The following is a 20,806-nucleotide window of genomic DNA, read 5'->3' as shown; positions in this document are numbered from 1 at the left end:
ACACACACACACACACACACAACAAACAAACAAGTTTCTGGTGTTTAATAAATTGCAATAAGTTTACTCGAAGTTATAAATATAATATCAAACTTGGTGTGTTGGAAGATTAACTTATGTTCATTGATGTAGTTAATTATATTTGTAAATATTCTTCCTATATAGATGACAAAAGTGCTGTAAGGTATAAGAACGTATACGTTTTATAAACAACCATTAGTAACTTGGAGGGAAGCTTTGAAAATTTGTTCTTCTATCCCTGCAACATTAGCAACTTTCAACGATGGAAAATATAGACGTTTCTGTTGAATTCGGCAACTTCTACTTTCTATCTTGTCCTATTCTTAATGGTTTTTTTTTGTGTGTTTAGAATTCAAAAATATGAAAAATCAATTGAGATTTTTAAAGCAGAAAACAGCTTAGATCATTTAATGTATACATCAATGACATACATTACATTTTTATAACACTTAGTCATCCCTTGGATATATTCTTAATATTATTGACATATACGATACACATGTTTGTTTTAAATCAACTTCAAATATAATCAAATAATTCATCTGTCGTAATTTTTAAAATACGGAGAGGACCACGAAAAAGTAGCCCCAAGCTGAAAAAAACTAGCAAGTAGATAATGTGTGACTAGTACTTTATTATTATCATTATTACAGATATTACAACATTTTTTTTTTCTAAAGGTTTGGTATAAGATACTTATGTCATGGAAATGGTTACCCGTTTAAATGAAGAATAAACGCTGGCAGGCATGGAGTATTGTGGAGCCGGGCCACTTACTCGCGGCCCACCCTGTACTAGTCTAATCTCTTGACTACAAAGTTCTGAGCGACTGTAAACAGACTTCAGAACATGATTCTATAATGCAAGGTCTTTATATATTACCTCCCTGATTTTGAGGTGACGTAACTAAGAACGTACTTGTGATTTAAGTACAGATCTTCACTGAAATATCATTCCATACTCCAAGTACAGTGCCTTGAATAATGTAGTGTGCAAAACGGAAGGCTTTGGCCTCTCTGGCAGGTTCCACTCAGAAAGGATACCGCTAGAGGCGCTGGTGTTGAACCCGGTGCTTGGTATTCGTCTACTTATAATGGAAGTAAATGGAGTTTTCGCTGCAACGTCTGATTCTTTTACATGAAGCATTTCTATGAATGTGATAATTGCTATGATATTTGGTACAGTGATCGCGAAGATATTAACGAAAATTCTAGACAGTCGACCACGTCCTGTTATCGTCATACTTTCGTTAATAATACGGGAGAAAAATTCGCGTAAAATGTTCTTGGCAACTAAATTTTTGTGTATGAATTACTTTCATTATTATTATTTTCAACATCATCATCATCATTTAAAGATATACACACTGAAGCATTTGTATTTTGGATATTTACTGTCTCTTTTCTTCCGCTTTAAACTAATCGCGGCGATGATGATAATGATGATTGCATGAAACGACAAGGGGAACCCCACAAAACTTTCTTAGTGCCATCGACATGAGTGTAAGGAAACTTTCAAACCAATGGGACAAGCGACACGGGATGTTCACACTGGCACACTAGTGACACACATTTCCAGACTGTAAAATAGCATTCATTGCACATGAGGGTCCAAACTAGGGATGGCCAGATCCGGATCCGGTTGGTTCCGGATCCTAAGGATCCGGATCCTAAAATTTTTCGGATCCGGATCCGCACTAGAACTTCGTTCAATAGGCGAGTGGAGTGGACGTGGAATTTTATTCCACATTACAAGTTACAGTTATTAAAACGGATTATAATTTAAATTTGTTCATTATTTTCGCTTTTAATTATTGTAAGGAGTTCTAGATTGATGCCAGAAAGCCAGAGAAAGTATTCTAGGTTAAATTAAATTGATTGAAAGAACGTCAAAGTGAAAATGGTTGCCAAATTTCTTAGCTATTGCCCGAATGCTCTATCAGGTTATTGATTTTTTTTTTTAGGGAGGACTTTCTAATTTCTGGCGGGGATCCCCCCGGGCCGGGTTCTGAATCCATCACTGGTTTTCTGTAAGCTTGGCGTTCCTTAATGTCGATCTAAGGCTGAAAATTAAAACGTGGGTCTTTCTGTCTCTTCGTATCATCTTTACCATTTATCTTTCTCTTATATAGACAGAAAGCTTTCTCTCTATCTTTTCCTTTGTCACAGTTCATTTTATCACCTTTTTTAAACACAGGAACAATTATGGATTCTTTCCACTGTTGAGGGATTTCTTCTTTATTCCATATTAAACAAATTAATTTGTGAATTTGTCATATTAATGAATTTCCACCATATTTAATTAACTCAGCTGGTATTAAATCAATGCCAGGTGCTTTGTTATTTTTTTAGCCTTTTAATAGCATCTTTAACTTCAGTCAAGTTAGGTTCTGCTGTGTGTACTTCATTTACTTCTGATTTATCTAATACATGAACATTTAAAAGGTCATTAAAGTAGTTCTTCCATCTATTTAGAATATCGCTTGGGTCAACTAGAAAATCACCGTCTTTATCTTTTATCAAGTTTACGTTAGGTTGCCACCTCTTTCTAAATTCATTTACACCTTTATATAAATCTCTGATATTTTTGTTTTTGCTGTTTGTTTCAATTTCGTTAATTTTGCTTTTCAAGTAATCTCTTTTTTTACTTCTAAACGTGCGATTAACATCTCGCTTTATTCTATTATAATTGTTTAGATTTGTATCATCAGAGTTATTTAACCACCTAAGTCTAGCCTGATTTCTTATTTCTATTAGATTATGACATTCATTATCAAACCATGGCTTACTTTTTCTCGGTGTATGGTATCCTATACTTTCTTTAGCTGCGGATTCTAGTGCATTACGTATGTGCTCCCAATTCTTATTTACATCTGTTTCATTTATATTTTCATCATCATTTAAATCCTGCAAAACATCAAATCTATTTGATAGTTTAATACCTAAGAAGCTTGTTAGTATGATAAAAATATGCACCAGTAAAACAAAAAAGTAAAATTCGTGTGGGTATTAATATGTCTGACAAATTTACAATTCATGATGGGTTAAAACAAGAAGATGCATTATCTCCATTGCTCTTTAATTTTGCCTTAGAATATGCTGTTAGGAAGGTAAAAGAAACTAAAGAACGACTAAAATTAAATGGTGTGACTCAGTTGTTAGCATATGCAGATGATGTAGACTTACTGGGGGATGATGTGAATACAATTAAGAATAATGCTAAAATATTTTTCATTTTCAAAACTGCTAAAGAGATAGGTTTGGAAGTTAACAAAGAGATGCTTACAGGCCGAAACCAAGTGTTAGGTAATAATCAAAATCCAATTATTGATAACAACTCGTTTGAACCAGTTTCCAAATTCAAATACTTAGGAGTAATATTAACAAATGAAAATTATATTAAAGAGGAAATAAAAAGTAGGCTTAATTCAGGAAATGCATGTTACTTCTCTCTTCATAAACGTTTGTCTTCTCGTTTAATATCTAAGAAACTAAAAGTTAAAATATACAAAACAGTAATTTTGCCTGTAGTATTATATGGATGTGAAACTTGGTCCCTTACATTGAAAGAGGAACATAAATTGAGAGTATTTGAAAATAAGATTCTTAGGAAAATCTTTGGACCTAAAGGGGATGAGGAGACAGGTGAGTGGAGAAGGTTACATAATTTAGAAGAACATAATTTGTATTAATGTCCAGATATTATTAGAATAATTAAATCAAGAAGACTTAGGTGGGCAGGTCATGTGGCACGAATGGGAGAGGAAAGACGAGTTTACAGGATTCTTGTTGGGAAACCTGATGGTAAGAGACCTGTAGGAAGGCCAAGACGAAGATGGAGGGACAACGTTGAGATGGACCTAAGGGAAATCGGTAGGGATGGAAAAGAGTTTATAGAACTTGCTCTAGATAGGGAAAGATGGAAGGCCTGTGTTGCTGCAGCCATGAACCTTCGGGTTTAAGAAGGCTAGGGAGTTAGTTAGTTAGTTAATTTGGTAATCTTTCTTAACTCTTTCATCAGCAAACTTTCCTGTATTAAATTTTATAACTCTTAGATTTTGTTGCTTATGATTTATCACTGCAAGTCTTTCTCTTAATTTAGCAATGACTAAATAATGGTCACTGGCACAGTCAGCACCTCTATGTGTACGAACGTCAATTTTACTAGTATGCCTTCTCTTATCAATGAGAATATGATCTATCTGATTATGTGTTTTACCATCTGGAGAAGACCAGGTATATTTATGGATATCTTTATGTTTAAAAGTGGTACTTTTCACAATTAAATTCTTTGAGGTTTGCAAAAGTAATCAATCCTATACCATTATCATTACTTAATTCATGAAGACTTTCTTTACCAATCGTGGGTTTAAATGTCTCTTCTTTGCCAATCTGTGCATTACAGTCACCTAACAGAATTTTCATATCATACTGAGAAAATTTATCAAAGACCTGTTCTAACTCTGCATAAAAATCATCTTTAGTATGATCATCTTTATCTTCCGTTGGTTCGTATATGTTTATTAAAATAATTTTACACCACCTACCCTGTAAAACTGCATATGATATCCTATCATTAATAAATTCTACTGTTTTAAGAGCCGAGATAATTCTATTATTTATGAAAAAGCCTGTTCCAAAATTATGATTTTCAGTACCACCATAGAAAAAAGTATAATTTTTAGTTTTACAATTCCCTTCTCCTGGCCACCTAACTTCCTGGACAGCTACTACATCTAATTTATACTTAATTATCTCATTAACTGTACACTGAAATGCCCTAGGCCAGTAAAGGCTCAGAACATTCGAGGTGCCTAATTTAATATCCTTATTCCTAATGTAGAGCTTATTCTTAGTCCAGGGACCTCCCAAAGTAGTCCCCACCCGGGAAATCCAAATGGGGGACTATTTTACCTTCGGAATATTTTACCTTGGGAACATCCATGGCCTCATGTTGCTGTTTCTTGACATGTCTTTTTACAGTGCAGAGTTGTCAGCTCTACGCCTAACCCCCAATATGAATGGAGGACCGCACCTGTCGTTGGTCAGTGGATCCCTCGGATCTAGCTGGGAGGATCACATAGTAGTCCACCAACCATACACCACTTCTGCCGATTCTGGGACGCTCATAGAGGCATGACAGGACAGCTCTGTAAATCCCAATAGAGCAAAATGTTGACCATTTCACTCTGTTGGTTGACTAACTGCAGTGAACAAGTCACTGGGCGATGAGGTCGTCACATCCCTATGCCTAAATGTCTTCTTGATTTAATTATTCTAATAATATCTGGACATGAATACAAATTATGTAGTTCTAAATTATGTAACCTTCTCCACTCACCTGTCCCCTCATCCCTTTTAGGTCCAAATATTTTCCTAAGGATCTTATTTTCAAATACTCTCAATTTATGTTCCTCTTTCAATGTAAGGGACCAAGTTTCACACCCATATAAGTAGTATAAAATAGGATATTACTGGGCCACAAAAGTATGACCTCCCTCAGATTGATTTGGCTACACTTAAAACTATGTCAAGATGCTTATATAAGCTTTTTGCCTACAGTGTGCTACTCTATGGAATCCAAGAATTTAGTAAAATAGCCCTCGGGGATTTCCCGTGAAAAGTATGACCCCCCTCAGATTGATTTGGCTACACGTACAAAAGCTGCATCTGTCAGATTGTTGTCCATAGGATAATAAAAAATATGGCCCTCCTGGCATTGTTTTGGCTACACTTAAAACTAAGTCAAGATGCTCATATGAGCTTATTGCCTTTAGTGTAATACTCTGTAAAGTGTACTTAAATACTTGACAGTCAGTTCAGAGTATTAATATGTTAACCCAAAATATGCTGAATATTTTAATTGGGCACCAGGCTCAACTTGCATATCTAGTACTAAGACATGCATTGTGCAGAGGTCTTCAAAAATTGCTCTGTGACTCGTTCGTTTCTTACATCATAAACATATGATTTTTCACCTATAAGAATAACACTGCATATGGTATCAGCAGGGGGTGTATCAACCTGTTTGCGTTTTGAGGTGTTGATGACAAACATCGGTCTCTGTATTTTGAATTCATCTGGTGAGTAATACATGTCAATATTCCCGGTTATAACTCTTTTGTATGCTGTATAGGCCTCGTATAATTTGAGAAAATCATCCTTGGACATGTTTAAATTATAATTTCCTCTGGGGAACACCTCGTTTCGGCCATTTTTAAGATATATGTTCTTGATGTTGCAGTTATCGAACTTACTTGAATTTTTTTCTTCATTATTGTCTCGTCCGGTCTGAAACAGTACCACTACAAAATCTGGCATGTCATATTGTATAATGGAGAACGAATCCGTAGCATCGAATTCGTAATGGCTACCAGTAACAGGTTTCTGGACACATTGATATGTATAAAATTGTATAGGCACTTGTGGATTTTTCAATATATTGGCTTTGTATTTAAGAGCGTAACTAGCCTCGTATTCAACTACCGGAATTCTTAGCTCCATAGTCTGGATAACACATTTGCCCTCGTCAGGGATGGTATTGGGCAGCTCTGCACCAGTAGAGTTTAATGTACTGTACCGCATCAAACCATTATTATCATTGGCAGCTCTTCGAAATGTGATTCTTAAACCACCCTTCCACATAATATCTTTGTAATCGGAAAAAAATCCTGGTAACAGGCGCATAGGGAACAGTACAGTGTGGCTCTTGGTTAATATTTTATCGCCAGCCTCAAATCCGCCTATTTTGTAGTAAGATGCCTCGGTCTTGGATAAGTTCAGTGTGGCCAAAGCTGTAGATGTAACACCAGGGTAGTCTTACTCTGTTTATAACAACACCATGCTTTCTGATCTCGATTTGAGAAAACAGATGCGGTACGAAATTGTCTACCAGTCTTATATTTGAGTTAGCCGGATACTCTGTGCCATCGAGCTTTACAACATCAAACTTGATATAGAGGTCTGCTCTGTGGGGATGTATAAAGCCATCCCCTATGTCAAGGTCAACCTCAATCTCTGTGTTGGGTTGATTCAAATTTGCAAAGGTCCTACGGTTCGGGGGGAACGACTGTAGCTCGTAAGCTTCAATATTTTCCACTTTTTGGTATGGTATTTTATTTAGATATTGATCTCTATGATAACGGTTGTTGTGGCTCCAGCAAAATCAACTAATTCACCTTTTACGTTAGTCACCACCAAATCGATGTGGTCGATTCTATTATGGGGGACAGGAAAATATAATGTTGGTGATGGAGTGTAGATGATTGGCTTCATGAATTCAGAGTTAGGTTTGAATGTTGCGATGATGCCAGTTTGTTCGTGAGTGCCTATGCCATCTGATTTGGTGATCATACCCTCGGCCACATTACAGTGAATATTCAGAGTCTCTATGGCTAAGAATTTAGGTATATTCATAGCCGTGTGTTTGATGGCTGGTTCAAGTTTTGTGTTGTTCTGGAATCCTAATAGCTCACCTACAGTACCCAGATCTACTGTCTCTGTAGCAGACACAATCTCTACTCTGTGAGTGACAGAATTTTGACTTAACACTACACCACTGGGTAACTGAGCATTTAGAGTACACAGATTATATTGCCCTGGAGTGATGACAATTTTTTGGTCGCCAACTGCAATCTTGTTGTTGTGGTGTGTAATGTTGGGGATTAAGTACATGCCATAGGTAAACACAGATGTCCACAATTAACATCTTGGAAATTTTGAACACGCTCGTCATTGTAATAAATAATAGTCGATTTTAGATATTTTACTAAATTCTTAGGTGGAATGCCTCCAAACGAATCGAATACAAATGCTTTGTTTGAATATTTAAGATAGCAGATCCAGTGAGTGCCCTGATTTATGTATTTATCTAAATTGACTATTCCGCACTCTTTTTTGAGCGGTTGTTTTGGTAAAGAATCAGACATGTACACACCTCTATACCTGATACCCAGTGGTTAGATTAAAGCTTCGATATCTTGGTTGGTAAGCGGCACTTTTTTTTTAAACTTATTCATGACTCTTTTAAGACCTTTACCTTGTCTCTCTATGGCCAGATTATGGCGCTTCTGTTCAGCTAATTCTGCCTTATTTTTCTTGGCATCTATTACTGTTTTTGCTATGGCAGCTGATCCCCCTGCTAAGCTACCAACTGCTCCTAGCGCTGCTAAAATGGCCGGGATACTAAATATGAAGACCCCAACATGGGATTTTTTTCCTGGAATGCTGTAATTTTTTTAATTGGGGGGTACTAAGTAACAATTTTATACTGTGGCCTTTGGCAAGACAAGAGCTTTTTTTCTTGCGCTGCTTTTTGGTTAGAAAACTATCGATAGTCCCAAGAGATTTCAGACCTGCATATGGTATCCGATACATAACACCCTTGGCCTTCATTGTAGGTTTATTATATAGAATTGACCAGCTTAAGATCCAAAATTTAAGTTGTAAAAATTATTAGTGGGCTAGTCTGTATATATATATTTTACAACCCCCACCCCAGTTTTTGTTTGGTGCTCATAGTTATGGTGGTCCCCAACGCTGCTATTCCTTCACTCAAAGAAGCATATTTGCTTACTAATCTACCGAATGCAGCCTCTTCTAATTTTTTGTCTGCCACATGTCGCCTATCAAGATTGGCATGTGTCTTGTATGCTATGTCATGGTCTTTACAAGCTGCGTCTAGGGGATTCACACCAGGGTCCCCTCTGTTTAGTCTCTGGTCCAGTTTGGTACCGGGACCACAATACTGATAGCCTGGTATGTGTAGCTCAAATGGCAGCTTGTTTATGATGTCATTAACCAGCCCCCGACCCTCAGAGATATTCCAAAATTTAAGCGGTAGAGTATTAATAATTTTTATAAGATATCCAATGCCCTTAGTGTCATTGGCTATGAAATTGGACAATTTGGTGGCTATCATTTCCATAATTCCAAACTTTTCGTTGTAAAAATTATGGTTACCGGCATTTTGTTCGCCAGCTATGACCAGCAACCTATCTACGAGTTTCCTGACATCGTCAACCCAGACGAATTCTTTAGGCAGGGTGCTGTACTGTTTGATCCCACTACCTGTCTTGATCTGTGTCCATATGGGCTTGATTAAGTTTTTGTATTTTGCTCCACTGCTAGACTTGAGTCTTTTTTGTGTAGGATCGTTGTTCTGGTACAAGGCATCCGATTTTATTAGTATTTCTTTGTAGTACTCATAATCTTGATCTGTATAGTTGTCAGGTCGTTTGCGAGTCATCAGTTCCCACAATCCAGGTGTTCCAGGATACTTAACAAAACCGCCTCTTTCTCCAAGATGAGATTCTGAATATATAATCAGATCATCGCACATAAACGTTACCCTAAAATTGCCAATTTTATGTATGATGCCACCGTCAAGCTCTGTGTCAGCGTATAAACTGAAGACCTCGTCTTTGCTGTCTTTAGGTGTGCTTAAATATCTTTGAGCAAGAAGGCCCAATTCAATAGGATCCTGACTAGCTTCGATTCTTCGAAGACGAACAGGACTAGGTGTATGAATACTAGAAAGGGGGGTGATTGGATAATCTAATATGTTCCGAGCAGCTACCGGCACAAGCTCTATGATCAAATTTTGGTTCTGCTCTGTAACAGTTTTGATATCTTTACCCAGTTCACTAATAGCATTAATAATAGGCTGTTCTGTGCGCTTGTGTTGTTCATAGAAACCTCGGTTCTCTGATTTCCATCCCTTGAATCGTTTTACAAGATAGTCTCTTAATTTAAGATCGTCAACGATTGGTCGTTTCATGGTTGTTTATATACATCTCTACGTCTAGAAAATCGTTGATTTTACTCCTATATTTACCACTATTGGGCTTCCTTGTCATATCGATTGTGACAAACCCGTAGCCGTCCTGGTTCCAGCACCTACCACAACACTTAGGAAAATCGTTGTAGCTTAAGTCTGCACCTACATACTCGTCATGTATGTGTTTGAGGTTAGTATGATCTTGACGAAAAGCACATATGAAATTGCTGTTGTCTCGTAGCAGCTGTTTCGGTATTTTGGAAAAGGTCTGCGCCAGGTAGAAGCAATCTATCTCTTTGTGCCGCCCCTGTGTAAAGAAATTTCGAACCTCGTTTTGATTATCCAGTATAATGTCATCAAACGCAACAACAGAGTTATCGAGACAGTCATCGAGTGGCTTAACATCTGATTCAAAAGTGGCTATATCCAGTCCATCGTATAGCTTCATCAGCTGCTGATATTTTAATTGTTCTAAGCTCTTAGAAAAAACGTACAAGTGCCTGTTTTTTCAGTCTAACCAGTTAGGTGCCAGTAAAAAATTATCAACCAGTAGCGTAGTCTTACCGCAACCCGACGGCCCAACAATAAGACAGCGAATATTATCAGGTAGCAGATTGCCATTTTTCTTAGTCTGCTGTTCGGGCTCTGGTAGTCGCTTTATAACATCCCAGGTGTTCATAGTATCACTTTGTCTGCTTTGATCCAGCTGCTTTCTAGGAGGCCTAGCCATTTGACCAGTAGCTTGTTGCCTTTTTTGCGGATGACTTTTTCTATGAGATATGTGTCAGGCTGTTTAGTTTGGCTGAGTTCTTCTTCGTAGATTCGGCCTTTGAGAATTTCACCGCGACGCTCGTTTATTATATATGTGTTACGGGTCCCAGGTATAACTTGAACCACTGTAAATAATTCAGTGCTCCAGTTTCTGGTAAAGCCTTTTTCGAATATGTCTTTATATTTACTGATCCTTACTTGATCACCGACCTTGTATTTAGCTTTTCTGGTTGTTGGTTGATATTTAGGATAGTAAACAGTGTTGATCAATTGCTGTTCGTCAGATGTGGTTACATCAGAGGGCTTCATGTTGTTCGTGGCATGGACCAAATTGTTATATAGATCTAGAAGTTCGGGTAGGATAGTAAGCCATTTATAATTACCTTGAAGTGTAAATTGCTTATACATATGACTTTTTAGGGTTCTGTTGAATCTCTCTACAATAGAGGCTTTGAGATCGCTGTAACTGAGTAATGTCGTATTGACTGGCTCTTAACAAATTGTTGGAACACCAAATTATAGAATTCTTTGCCGTTATCTGTTTGTAGATAGCGTGGTGATCTTCCACTGTGATTGATGATTGTCTTGAAGGCTTTGGTAACACATGTTCCAGTCTTGGATTTGAGCGGCACAGCCAAGGCATATTTCGAAAATGTGTCTATGACAGTAAGTAGATACTTGTAGCCCTTGTTGATCTTGTCTCAGCTTTCCACTTGCCATCTCAACCAAGTCAGCTTGCCACAGATCGTCTATGCCTTTTGTGACCAGTGGCAGTCGCTTATAGTTACGTCTGGCTGGTCTGTGTAACTCATCAACTATAGTTTGTCTAGACATAGTACGTAAACAAGAATATCGCAACTATGGGGTGTTCGGCAGCAGATACCGCAGGATTTTCTAACTACAACTTGTCCCCTATTTGTATATTAAACTCGAGAGAACCATCATCTTCAGCATAGGCTGTTTCTAGTGTATTGGGGTCTGTAAAATCCTCTAACTCCACACTGGTGATTTTTGGTATGTTGTCAGCATTGGCTATCGATAAGGTAGGGTAGTGGTGAGCCTGCGGTTGTAACCAGTATTTGATCTTGACCAGTCTGAGTGTGCCCCTCACGAAGAACTGGTAATAAAATTGTGCAGGGGACAACATATACAGTTTGCCACCTGGTGTAAACGGTGAATCGTATTCTTTGTTGGGGACACTGTACAATTCGAGGATTACTGTGTGCTTAGGATTCTCGATTAGGCCAGTTATTTCTTTTTCTGCTGTAAGCAATCTACTCATTACAGATTCAAGATGCTCGTTGATAGTCCTAACAATCTCGTTTTGGCCTGGATTGATTCTTATGTCCAGAGCAAGTTTCTTGTATTGTTGCACAATCTCTTGAAGCTGCGTGGCAAAAACAGACAGAGCATTTGCTTGGTTGGATTCCATGGTCCCTAGCTGTTGCTTGATGTTGGCTACAATTTGCTGTAGATTTTCAACAACAGCCAATTTTGAACTTTCGGCTGTAAGATCATGGACTTGGGTTCTGATATCCTCAAACAGAGCATGCAGTTCGTTAATATACTGATTGGTTTGAAGAGTAGCCACTGTCTGAGTAAGCTGTTTGATCTCTGTCTGAATATTCTTGATGTCTTCAGATTTCAATATGCGATATACGGCTCTTTTCAAATTTTTAAGATCCTGTGATGTAGGCAGATTGGCCAACGTATTCTGCAGAGACTCAAGGGCCAATTTTACAGCATTTAATTCAGTAGCATCACCTACACTACGCATAGCATCTTGGAGCAGGGCTATGTCTGCCTGAGTAGGTGTTGATTGTTGTAAAATTTCAAACTTTGTTTGAATATCATCGATCAAGTGATGAAAATGGGATAGCTCGGATTCGGTGTTGAGGTTTTCAAGTTTGGTGATCTGTTGCTGAACACTGGCAAGGGTGTCTACGATACCAGGTAAACGGGACTCCAGAGTTTCTTGTACATTTGTCAGATCGTTTTGTACTGCTGCTGTGGTACCCTCAAGATGGGTTATGGTACTCTGAATTTTGCCAAAATCCTCGTATGTCTCTAGTTGTAGCTTGATGTTGGCAACACTACGAGTGATGGCACTCAGAGCTTCCGAAGATGGTAGGTTGTTCATAAAGTTTTCGAGTGTCTCGATTTTTTTCTTTGACCTCGGCTATGGCATTGTTCAGGGGGTCCAGATTAGGAATCTCCAGTGATTGAATCTGTTCTTTCAGAGTAGAAATCACTAGATCGAAATCATCTTGGGACTTTATGCTTTTGACAATTGTTTGGAGCTGTGTCTGGACGCTATCAATCTGCTCTTCTAGTTGCTGTTTCAGTTGCTCAGAGTTGGTAGCCTGAGTCTTAAATTTGGCTTGAAGAGCTGCTATGGCCTCCTCTAAACTCTGAAGATTATCGAATGTAGCCAAGTCAGTGTATTTCTGGAGCAACAATTTGAGTTCTGAGTCGATTTTAAGAAGAGGGTCCATGCATTGTGATTGTAAATTGGTAATCTCGAGTTGAAGACTGGCATTGAGTGTGGTTTGAAGAGCTTGTAAATCACTTCTTAATATTTTGACTCTGACGTCAAGCATCAGAATCTCGTCGCTGTGATCTTCGTGCCTTGTATGGCCAAATATATCGTTAGGCATTTTTTTTAGCAGTTATTTATTATAGAGTATCTGATTCTTAATTCTATAAAAAGAGGTATAAGCTTGTCGTAGTGTCCCAGGACCTCAATATATAAACAGTCACCGACATAGATAGTATATACAGTGCCAGAAACCATGTTTGAGTGCTTAATTCTGTAAATATTTCTGCCTACTGAAACCTTGACATTGCCCTTGGGGGTTGTAATAAATTGTAATTGACCACTTACAGGTAACTGGTAGTAGTTTAAGTTATTGTTAAATATGTACAATGTTTTACCTAAATTAACATAAACATCTGTAAGTCTGCTATTCAGATGAATAATTAACGAACCATTTAGTTTAGATAGCATAGATTGTATATCAGGAGAGGGTGCTGGTGTTGGCAGGTCCATAATAGCCTGTTTTTTGAACCCAAATAAGTTCATCGGCATGTTTATTTATTGCAAACCATGCTCTCTGATTGGGCATTGATTGCCACTTATCAAGTCACAATGACCCCATGGTAGAGTATGTATACCACATGATAAAAAGCATCTCTTATTGTCATGTGGGTCCAGAGCCACTTTTCTTACAATATTTGTAGTCAACAAGTGATCCACACTCTGGATTTTACATTCTGATGTTCTGATTGTACTACATGATTTGAGACAATCTTCGTAATCTTCAAATTTGAGGTCTTTGTCTACAGTTACTCTACCAATGCCCTTGGCTTTTTTGGTGACAGCACCACTGGATGTTTCAAAGCTGTACATCTTGGCTCTTAACCCAGCAAATCCTACAATAACATCGCCAAATGTCTCGTCTTTTAACTTACCAGGCACCTTTTTGTTGTGGGGTTGAATATTCAGATGGCCAGGCAATTCGCTAGTATCGAAATAGTCAAGCAATGCAGGGTCTGCTATATCTTGATAGACATCTTCTGTCTGAATATCAAGGATAAAGCTATTCGTGTCCATATACATCAGTCTTATACGATCACCATAAAAAGGCTTCAGCACATCGTAATAAAGCTCCAGCATGTGTAATTTGGCCGATTCTAATATTACAGCCCCTTCATAAATAGGCTTATCAAACTTGATCTTTGTTTTATTCATGTTAAAAAGCGCCAGATTATCGTCATAAATTCTTCTGTAATTGAAATTGGGCTTTGCTACCAATCTTTTGCTCTGGCAGGGGTCAGTAACCAATTTGACATCAGTATGTTTTCTGACATTTTCTATGATCTTACCATACACCGAATTGACCATCAATTTGAACAAAGTCTTATCAAATTGGGTTACCGCACGTGTTCGAAGCTCGGTGTTTGTATCAATGTATTGCTTCAACCACCTTGAGTGCTTGAACCTCAAGACTTTGCCAAACTTGGTCACTTGAACACCATGATGCATCAGGAACTGGAGGTTCTTGTAGTATATGCCATAACTCTGTTTTGGCTCTAGAGTCATCATCAGCTTCTTCTGTTTAGAGCCAGGCGGACACTGGAACTCAGCAATTGGCGGCAGATCAGAAAACTGGCTGTGCAAATTATCAGGAATTGCCAGATCGACCTCTAAGAACAGATCCTCAATGTTGAAATCTTCGACCACTCAAGCCCTGCATATGGCAGTTTTTCATCATGGCATAACCATACAGGCTGTTGGCATCCACATAAAGTATATAGTTCGATGGTCGCGCAGAATCATAATCGGGAACACACTTGTTGTTGGCTCTGGCATATCTTTGAGAACATTGTACCATGCCCTCTCGTATACATTGTTTGATGAAAAGATAAATGTCCTGGTCCTGGATCAGATCCAATTCCATTTTAGTCTTCAGAAACATGGCAGATAATCACCTATAATTTCATTAGCATATGGGGTAAGTCTTGTTAAAAGAATGTTAGATAATATTTTATATGTTGTTGAGAGTAGAGAAATTCCACGGTAATTATTGCAGTTCATTTTATCACCTTTTTTAAACACAGGAACAATTATGGATTCTTTCCACTGTTGAGGGATATCTTCTTTATTCCATATTAAACAAATTAATTTATGAATTTGACATATTAATGAATTTCCACCATATTTAATTAACTCAGCTGGTATTAAATCAATGCCAGGTGCTTTGTTATTCTTTAGCCATTTAATAACATCTTTAACCTCAGTCAAGTTAGGTTCTGGAACTAAAGGTTCTGCTGTGTGTACTTCATTTACTTCTGATTTATCTCCTACATGAACATTTAAAAGGTCTATAAAGTAGTTCTTCCATCTATTTAGAATATCGCTTGGGTCACCTATAAAATCACCGTCTTTATCTTTTATCAAGTTTAATTTATTAATTTACTGTAAACACTAACTGACATATTCGATATTGTAGCATGCAAATGCAAACAAGTGATTCATGGATGAAATAAATCTATCTATCTGATTTTATGTTTGGAAATTTCACCCCAGAAAACATTAGGAATGATCTGTAACACTGATGTATTCTAGAAAAATTACAATTGACGATTTGATTCAAAATCGATATGGAGGACATTTATAAAAAAATGACACCAATCGAGCCACTGATATAGAAAACAAATAAAAATAGAAACTTTCTGGCTCTGAAAATCATCCTCACAGATCCTCCGTAACATCTACACTATAATACTTCAAGGTTCATTTTCATAGAAAGGTGGTGTGTGTCATCGACTCTATTGTGGTCACTCAGAGAACTTCCTTGGAGTGGTAGACTCATGATTTTGCTGCAGAAAGTTTTGGATTCGAGTCCCTGCATGCTTCATCGTGAGGATCCACTCAATTAGCTTTATCTTACTATCAGTTATTTCCATTCTGATGATTAGCTTATTGGGCAATAAAAGCGACATAAAGAAGAAAATAGAAATACAGCGTGAGCACAAAAACACTCCCTGGTTTTGAAAGGGTATAACTTTAATACGAAAAGTAGTATTCTACAGAAATGTTCACAGTAGTTGTAAAAACTCATACAGTTCTCGTGGTGTTCATTGGAATTACAAATGCTCAATGTGCGCGCCACCTGTTACGCGGGAAACATCGAGACGATAATCCAGCTCCAACCACACCTTCTCAAGCGTATCCGGTGTGATGAAGTTGACAGCTGTACTGATGCGTTCCTGAAGATGATTCAAGGTTGTGGGTAGTGGAGGTACATAGACCTGGTCCTTCACGAAACCCCAAAGGAAAAAGTCACCAACTGTCATGTCCGGTGATCGTGTGGGCCACTTGCATAGATTTTGATCATTGGGTGAAGCTTGTCCTATCGAATGGTGTGGGAGGTTGTCATTCAGAAAGCTGCGTACAGATTGATGCCAGTGTGGGGGCGCTCCATCTTGTAGAATGTAGTCACCTCTCTCTGCAGCAAGTTGAGGAATTTACCAGTCACGTAGCATTGTTAAGTAGCTTTCACCTGAGATTGTTGGCACTTCAAAGAAGAACGGACCTTACACTCGACGCTCTGACACTGCACAAAAAACATTCACCTTGGGTGAGTCACGTTTCACATCAAGAGTGGCATGCGGATGCTCGCTTCCCCAGATCCTAACATTATGCCTGTTCACTTTTCCACTCAAGTGGAAGGTTGCCTCATCACTAAAAATTATCTTTGTCAGAAAGGTTTCATCGTCCTCCATTAAAGTGTGGATAGTCTCGCAAAACTCACGTCGCTTTACCTTGTATTGTGGATATAACTTTTGAACCAATTGCAGCCGGTACTGGTGAAAACGCAAACGCTTCCGTAAAATCTTGCTTACGGTAGTTTGTGGCACCTACAACTGCCTGCTGGCTTGACGTGTTGATTTTCTGGGACTGCGTATAAAGGCTTCTGGCACACGCTCCACAATTTCCTCAGAGATGGACGGTCGGCCAGAATGTTATTTTCTTTGATCACAAATGCATCCCCTCTCAACAAATGTTTTATGCCACTGCAGAATGGATTTGTGTGTAGGTGGATCAACATTAAACTTCCGCTTAAATGCACGCTGCACATTCACAACACTGCTTGTTTTGGCAAATTCTAACACGCACCAGCTTCTTTGCTGCGGAGTGAACGCCATTTTCGATGTTACTGCCCTCTAGCTACCGAATTCACAACTAGCGATTGTGAAAAGAAAGATATTAAAATATTTTGAGTTAACTGAGCTTTGGATATCAATTTCACAAAATATTCAAGTAACTATTAATTTTATGACATCTTGAAACCAGGGAGTGTTTTTGTGCTCATGCTGTATTATTCACACACACACACACACACAAGACAGACAGACAAAGAGAGAGAGAGAGAATGTTAATCAGAGTGGCAAGCAATATAATCAGAAGCCCTAATGAAATGTTCAGTTACTGTACCCTGTCACAACTCTCTCCAGCAAGGCCGCGCATAGCGTCAGGGAAGGGAGGAAATCGAGTGGACAGAGCGAAGCAGTACACGCTGCTCAAAGGCTGGTTACTGCAGTTGCTTTCCCCCTTCACGCAATCCCATTCTCTCTCACATGTTCATTGGTGGAACTATCTTGCGTCGCTACTTGCGCAGAGACTTGTTTCGTTCTTATCTTTCATCTCATCAGAAATTGAGTTTTGGAAGTGGAGGGTTGAGTACACATCTAACAAAGTAATAAGATGAAGTCCTTGATAATTTGAATTTAAAATTTTGGGTGCGTCAGCACTAAGGCTATTTTGCACCCGTCACATTATAAGGGGTCCAGCCCCTTATTGTTACACATAACAACTCTAACGTTGCATAACTAAAAGCATAAAATATAAAAATTTTCTGACTTTTGTTAAAAGCTGAGGCTGTAAAGGAGCACTCAGCACAAATAAGGACAAAACAAACAAAATTATACTGGCCATGGGGCCAGTCGCCAGAGCCTCGTTAGTCTGCAGTCCAGGGTGTACTACGTGGAAGTGAGGTTGACTATTGAAGTCCTTGATAAGAGGCATGTATGATTGATTGATTTGGTTTATTTTACTTCACTTTTCTGGCACTTTGGGCTATTCGTGAAGATGAGGATGAATTATGATGAAATTGAGGAAGGGACAATCACAAAGAACACCATGCCCAGGCTTGGATTCAAACCCGGGACCCCTAGAATCATAGCTTACTGCACTTGGCTAAACCTTAAAAGTGGGGAGATGAAGGTTACTCTGCAGGAATGATGTGCTGGAATAAATTCATACTCCCCTTTCATGTGGCACAGAATTCTCCAAACAAAGAACGTCCAATGCAAGAAATGTACAAAAATGTATGACCGACTGTACGACTCTGTTTTTTATCCTCGGGTCCATACACTCACAAACATTCTATTATCAAGTTCCTTGGGGCTGTAGCCCATAGTGATGTTCTCTTGTTTTCTCAGGATTAGTTGTTTGTGTACTCTCATTTTGCATGGGGACGATTTGATTAAAGCATAGAACTACTAATTTTGTACGCTTTGTTTAGCGTAGAGAAACTGTGTGGACACGACTAAATGTTGTAAGTCATTTCAGTTCCAATTAAAATATTTTTAAAATTATGTAACAGAAAAGAACTTAAAAATAAAAGTATGGTTTCTTCATAACCTAATCTCAAGGGTAAGGACTGTAATTAGGTGAATAAAGAGTAATGTAAGTTTCCATTTGATTGAAAGTACCCTTAGCCTTATTCAATACAATCTAAGAACCCTGCAATAATTGATTGATTGGGTTCATTTACTTCACTTTTCTGCAATTTTTGGCTAATCTCAAAAATGAGGATGAGACGATGAAATAGAAGGGACGTTCAGAAAGAACACCCATGCACAGGGCGAGATGAATCATGGACCCCTGAGACTGTAGTGTGAGGTGCTAACAACTCCACCACGGACATTGGCAACCCTGACGACAACAAAGCCATGGTAAACATTATGTGCACAAAGGAGGTAGAGATGAACTATGTTGGCATCTCAATCAGGAAACTTTCCTAAGTGAACAGACCCCATTGGAAAGTATTTATCGTATGGTTTTCTTTAGTATTCCTTTAAAATAACAACATATTCTGTCATGAAAATTAAATTTATTACATTCCTTTTGGGAGAAAAAAATTGCACAACAAAACAGTACAAAAAAATTAGGATAAATATCCTTTTCAAACTCCATTCATTACCACTCTCAACACTTGAGGACTCGGTAAAATTCATTCCTTGTACTTGGACAGTATAATCAGTCTCATGTGTTACATACATTTCCTATTAAAAATCATACTCTTTTATTTGTTGTGATGCAAAATAAGAAATATGCATAAAGTTTACTTGGAAAAACATATCTTCATATGAAATCATTGTTTCATTGCAAACACTATCACTATTTCAGTTTATCCTACTCATGTTTTTATACAAGAAGGAGCTACAATACATAAACTGAGCTCCATAGCACCATAACACAAGAGCCTTGTCACTAGAACACCCGGTCAGAGCTTATTCCCATATTATTACTATTATCAACCTCCACATAGAGAAACATGTAATTCTTATTTGCTTAGAATTGCCGTACAACTACGAACATAGTCTAAGAGACTGTTATATTTACAGAACAATATGCACATTAAAAAATTATTCTCAGAGGCAAATAAAATTGCAATTCAGTCAGATTTGGATTATACACAGAAATAAAACAAATGTGTAAAATGATGACCTGGTTTCTTCTCAAATGAATATACTTGCAAGTTTTCATAACACATTTAAACAATACATAGGTCCTGTTATAATTGGTGTTTCTGTGCATGAAGTGGACTAATAATTATTCCAGATGATTCTTTGTGGAAACCTCACTGACATTACTCAGTTACGATCAAAACTTTAGCTCCAATGTTTTGTTGTGAGTTACGCCAGACTAAGTGTTTTAAAAAAATGTGGGCTTACATGAAGGCAATGATATGGGATTTAACCCTTAAACACCGAGACGTGACACAGGTGTTACACTTAGGTGAGGACATCAGGCTTTGGGCTCGGGCTACAGGCAATGCAATAGTTCGAGTTTCCTGGGGAGAAGTGTAACAACTTTTCTCCTGAGATTTTGGCTACTATATGGAACCGGTAGCCACCACCATAATGAGGGAATTGGGAAACTATGAATGAGTAGCATGCATGGAAAAACTAGAGCAGCGACTGGGGGTTCGTCGTGACGACCACACCTAACGCCATAACTGGTTGGATGATCGTTCACCTCTTTTGAGGCATGTGGGAGTAAGGCCAGCAATCATTAGGTAGACCTGGGTTCTCATCAGGGGTGCTGAACCCTCACGTCCCAGCGTTACCTATATGGAGTCTGGATGAAGTTAAATTGCATTAAAAAAATAGTTCTCTTTTACTTTCATCTTCTTCTTCTACTTGATATTAGTTTTTCTTAACCATAGGCTAATAGCCTACTTTGTACTGAAAAAAAACGAGATATAATTTTCAACTCCAACATTCATAATTTATGAATTTTGAAAAATAAAATTGAATTTTTTAATTTCCCCCCAAGAAGCTTTCACATCAGAATATTTTTTTGCTCCAAAAGTATCAGCAACAAGTGCACAATTCTACCATGAGAATGAAACAAATATCAGGCAATAAGCAGATAACATTTTGA

At 38.0% G+C, this 20,806-nt stretch overlaps 1 protein-coding gene across 1 annotated transcript in view; it reads right to left on the bottom strand.

Annotated features, from left to right (window-relative positions):
- Positions 1-20,806, bottom strand: part of LOC146003899 (uncharacterized) — a 500,546-nt gene that overhangs the window by 169,460 nt on the left and 310,280 nt on the right. The gene's annotated exons all lie outside the window — the stretch shown is intronic.

This window comes from Lepisma saccharinum, chromosome 21, assembly GCF_977018435.1.
Source record: "Lepisma saccharinum chromosome 21, izLepSacc3.1, whole genome shotgun sequence".
NCBI classification, from domain to species: domain Eukaryota; kingdom Metazoa; phylum Arthropoda; class Insecta; order Zygentoma; family Lepismatidae; genus Lepisma; species Lepisma saccharinum.
The sequence above is the reverse complement of the archived record's forward strand: the minus strand, read 5'-3'. Positions and strand labels throughout refer to the sequence as shown.